The sequence below is a fragment of the Microcebus murinus genome, chromosome 5 (genome assembly GCF_040939455.1).
Source record: "Microcebus murinus isolate Inina chromosome 5, M.murinus_Inina_mat1.0, whole genome shotgun sequence".
In the NCBI taxonomy this organism is placed as follows: Eukaryota; Metazoa; Chordata; class Mammalia; order Primates; family Cheirogaleidae; genus Microcebus; species Microcebus murinus.
The window spans coordinates 59,173,596-59,178,858 of record NC_134108.1 but is presented as its reverse complement, the minus strand read 5'-3'; the positions used below and the strand labels follow the sequence as shown (position 1 = coordinate 59,178,858).

At 30.2% G+C, this 5,263-nt stretch overlaps 1 pseudogene; it reads right to left on the bottom strand.

Moving 5' to 3' along the window:
* Nucleotides 1-235: 235 nt before the first annotated feature.
* On the bottom strand, nucleotides 236-351 carry LOC142871153 (uncharacterized; annotated as a pseudogene).
* Nucleotides 352-5,263: the final 4,912 nt, after the last annotated feature.

The window sequence follows — 5,263 nt, the reverse complement described above, 5'->3', positions numbered from 1 at the left end:
AGAATATACATGGTAGGATTTTGGATTTTTTTGAATTTTCTGAGACTTGTTTTGTGGCCTAAATTATAATCAATCTTGGAAAATGCCCCACGTGCTAATGACCAAAATGTATATTCAGTACTTTTTAGGTAGAATGTTCTGTAAATGTCTGTTGGGTCCATATTTTCTAGAGTCCTGTTTAAGTCCAGTGTTTCTTTATTCATTTTCTGCTTCAATGATCTGTCCAGTACTGTCAATGGATTGTTAATAATATATTGTCCTTAGATAGAGGACATATCAGATATTAAACTGATAAGATATTATATTGATAAGATATTACACTTGATCTTAGCCAAAAGGCTGAGAAGCAATTTATTTTTCAACTCAAGATTCAATCAAGGATCATTCAGTATACTTAGTTATCTTGGCTTATTTTTTTCTTAATCTAGAGTAGTCTCTTGTCTTTCATGACTTTCAGACTTTTGAAAAGTACATGCCAGTTATTTTGTATAATGTCCCACTGATTATTTACATATTTTAAGAATCATGTTAAATATTTTTTGTCAAGAATACTAAATGGGTGATCTTTTGTCCTTCTCAGTGTATCATATCAATAATATTGACTTGTTCTATTATTGGCAATGCTTCATTATTTAATTATTTGATTAAAGTGGTGTCTCAGATTCTTCTATTGAAAAGGTAACCTTTTCTCTTGCAATTGGTAGATAACTGAGGGTGATGCTTTAAGATTGTATGAGTATCTTGTTCTTAATGCAATTTTATTCAGTATTTTTGGCATTTATGATGATCTTTACTCACATAAGTTATTACATTAGTGCTCGCAAATTTATTATTTTCTATTTATATCATTCATTTTACCTTTACTAATAGACCTTCTTTAAGGAATAATTTTCTCTTCCCCATCTTTTTTATTTTTTAAAATATAATAACATTATACATTTAAAGAATCTCTTTTTATATTTGATGTGTTATCATCTGTCATCATTATCACTCTTTTGGGTGCTCAGATTATCCCAAACATATGTAGTGGTAGCCCCTTCAAGTTTAATTTTTTTTAAATACCTGTAAATTTATTTTGGTCTTTTTCCTTTTGTTCAAGAATTACGTAATAGAGGATTTTAAAATTCCATTTAGAATGGCCTTAAAAATGTTATAATTTTTAAATTGGATGGCATTGTGGTCAATTTGTATCATTCCTTCTTTATAGAACTTATTGAGATTTTTGTAATGGTTTAATATACAGATATACTTCATTTTATTGTATTTTGCTTTATTATGCTTCACAGATACTGTTTTTTTTAATATAAATTAAGTGGCAATCCTGTGTCAAACAAGTCCATTGATGCCATTTTTCTAACAGCATGTGCTCACTTTCTGTCTCTGTGTTAGTTACATTTTGATAATTCTTACAATATTTTAATTTTTCATTATTATCATATATGTTATGGTGATTTATGATCAGTGATCTTTCATGATACTATTGTTCTGTAATTATTTTGAGGTGTCATGAACTGTGATCATATAAGATGGCAAACCATTAATAAATGTTGTATGTTTTCTGACTGCTCTACTGACCAGCCATTCTCCCATCTCTCTCCCTTCTCCTTAAGCTTCTATATTCCCTGAGACACAATGATTTAGAAATTAGGCCAATTATTAGCCTCTAAGTGTTCAGGTGAAAGGAAGAGTCACACATCTCTCATTTTAATTCAAAAACTAAAAATGATTAAGCTTAGTGAGGAAGGGATATTGAAAGCCCAGATAGTCTGAAAGCCAGGCCTCATGAACCAGTTAACAAAGTTGTGAATTCAAAGGAAAAGTTCTTGAAAGAAAATAAAAAGTGTTATTCCAGGGAACATTCAAATGATAAAAAGGAGAAGCAGCCTTATTACTGATAAGGAGAAAATTTTAGTGATCTGGATAGGATGAAAACAGCCACAATATTCCCTTAAACCAAAGCCTAATTCAGAGGAGGCCCTAACTCTCTTCAGTTCTATGGAGAGTGAGAGCTAAGGAAGTTGCAGAAGAAAAGTTGGCAGCTAGCAGAGTTTGGTTTATGAGGTTTAGGGAAAGAAGCTGTCTCCATAACATAAAAGGGGAAAGTGAAGTAGCAAGTTCTGACAGAGAAGGTGCAGTAAATTATCCAGAAGATCTAGCTAAGATCATTTTGATTAAGGTGGCTACACTAAATAATAGATTTTCCACATAGAAAAAACAGCCTTTTATTGGAAGAAGATGCTATCTAAGACTTTCTTTGCTAGAGGAGAAGGTAATGCCTAGCTTCAAAGCCTCAAAGGATAGGCTCTCTTATTAGCTAATGCAGCTTGTGACTATATCACATGCTACAGAGAAATCTTTTGTGAAAGGAAGAGTTAATCCATGCAGCAAACTTTATTGTTGTCATATTTTAAGAAATTGCCACATTCACTGTAACCTTCAGGAACTACCACTCTGATCAGTCAGCAGTTATAAACATGGAGAAGAGATGTGACTGAATTGCTGTAATCTCATGATAAAACTTTAAGGGATGAGGAATTGCTTCTTATGGAGGAGCAAAGATTACAACTCACTAAAGGCTCAGATAATTATTACCTTTCTTTAGTAGTAAATTATTTTTAAATCAAGGTAGGTACTTTTTTTAGACATAATGCTATATCACACTTAAGAGTCCACAGTGTAGTATAAACATAACTTTTATATGTACTGAGAAACTGAAAATTTATGTGATTTTCTTTATTGCAATATTTGCTTTATTGGAGTGGTCTGGAACCAAACATGAAATATATTTGAGGTGTGTTCAGTTTTCATGAATGTTCCATGTGTGCCTTAGAAAAATGTTTATTTTTTGAGATATGAGGTTGAATATATCTCTCTCTATCTCTATCTGTGTATCCATCTACCTACCTATATATCTATCATCTGTCATTTCATTGATTATGATTTTTTATATTTTTATTTATTTCTTCCACTTCTCTGGTAGAGAATGGGGGTTAAAATCTTTAGATAATATGTTTTTCTTATTTATGCTACCATCATCTGTAGTTTTGCTTTCTGAAGTTGGTCATCTGTTATTTGTTGCATAGAAATTGATAATTCATATCTTCATTGTGAATTATGACTTTTATATTATAAAGCTGTCATTTGAAAATATATCACTTAATGCTTTTTGGCCTAGATTGTACCTTGTCTATTATCAGTATCTCAACCACTGCTTTCTACATTTTTTTTTTTTTTTTTTTGCAATATGCTGGTATACTGTTGCCCATCCCTTTATTTTTAGCCTTTCTGAATCATTTTGTTTTAAATTTTTCTCTGGAATGCAATGTAGCATTGAGTTTTATTTTGTAATCCAACCTAGAAATATTTTCTTTTAATAACTATATTATGAACATTCACATTAACTAATATTACTAGTCTTGTTTATGTCAACTGTTATATCATTTTATATTATATATATGGCGAATACAATGTACATTTTGTGTAATATTTATTTGAAATCTGTATTATATATATTTAGGCTTCTACCTTTTGGTTTTTTAGCTTTAAATGACACATACTTTTACTCCCTCTTATTTAATGATTAATAAGCTTATTTGATTTCTTTTTTCTGTCTTACATTTCTCTCATTTGTTTAGTGACATTATTTATGTTTACCAGAACACATAACATTTACATTCTTATACATTTGTCCACAGAGTTTTTCCTTATTTTGTTTTTCATTTTATATATGCAATTAAATATATTAAATTATTATCATCGGTTATTCTGTGACATTCCTGTAGATATCTCCATGTTGAATGAAGCTTCTACTACAGATTTCCAGAGATGGGCTTCTAGACATAATATCCCATGAAATCTTGCACACTTAAAATTGTTTTTATATAGGCTTTATATTTGAAGGGCAGCTTACTTTCCCCCCGGAATTTCTTGAAAATATTGCTTTGCTATGCTATTGTCTTGCTTTGTATTTCACGTGAGAATCTTATTCCAACTTTTTATTCTTTTCTTGATCTTTTTGTCTGGACACTTTAAAGATTTATTTTATCTTTAAATTCTAATACTTTTCTTACTTTATGTCTAAATTGACCATTTCAGATTAAGTTTTTAAGTGCATGCACTAGAGGCTCATGTTTTCTTTTACTTCTGAAAAGTTTGTTTGGATTATAGTTTTAAATATTAGTCTTATTCTGTTGGTTTGGGTTTTTTGTCATGGACTTCAATTATATGAGTATTGGACAGTCTAATTCTATCTTCTATATTTTTTACTTTCTTAGCCTTTTTACCTCTTCATTTCATTTTCATTCTCTTAGTTGTTTTTGCTCATCATCTAAAGACTCCTTATTACATTTTCAGTTAAATATATTCTACCTTAGTTATGTTTTAATTTAGTCTTTATTTTCAATGCGATTTTGTCTTTTTCTTCTGTTCTTTCCTGGGGTTGCTTAAGTCTTGTTTTACATTTTCATATTTTTTCACCTAAGTCTTAAAATTTCTGATTTGAAGGTAATTGTTTAATATCTGAAAATGACTATAAGGCTATTTGTTTTTGATGAGGGTATTAGGCTACAAGTCTTCTGTTCTTCAAGATTGTTTTAGGGAGAAATTTGATTAACTAGAACAATACTAGTCTCATTTTCTATTTTATTTTTATAGTAGCTTTGATGGATGTTTCTGACATTTAATATTGCTTTTTAAATTTTTTTTACTTTACCTGACCAGTAATAGCATGGGTAGCTTACTAAATTCGCTAGCTCATGTGTGCTCTCTTCAATTATTATTGTGAAGTATCATTTATTTAAGAGATCTTACTTTTTAGAAAAAGTGTTGTGTGCATTTGATTCTGTAATTTTCTTGTGTTTCTGTAGGCTTTTAATTTCTACTACTTGTTTCTCTCTTTATTATTACCAACAAGCTTTTAAGCAACACTTTCCCTTCCTATAACTACCATCTCTAATCAGATGCCTCTTTAAGTTCCTTCCTTTTGATTCCCCAACAGTCAGTTATCTAATCTACCTGATAGCAGAGCTATTCTCAATATTACTTATTTAATCTAAGATTCTTTTTCTTGGGGTGAATTGATCTCAGGTGCACCTGAGATAAGTCCCTTGAGTCCCTCTTCTCTTTTCCATGCAATTCCACCTGACTTTTCATACAGGTTTGAGTCCTACTATTAGTTTTGGTTTCATGTATTTTCCTTTTGACATATAATTTGAAGACTTTTAATTATCAGACATTCAGCCATAATGTAGGCATGGATTATGAA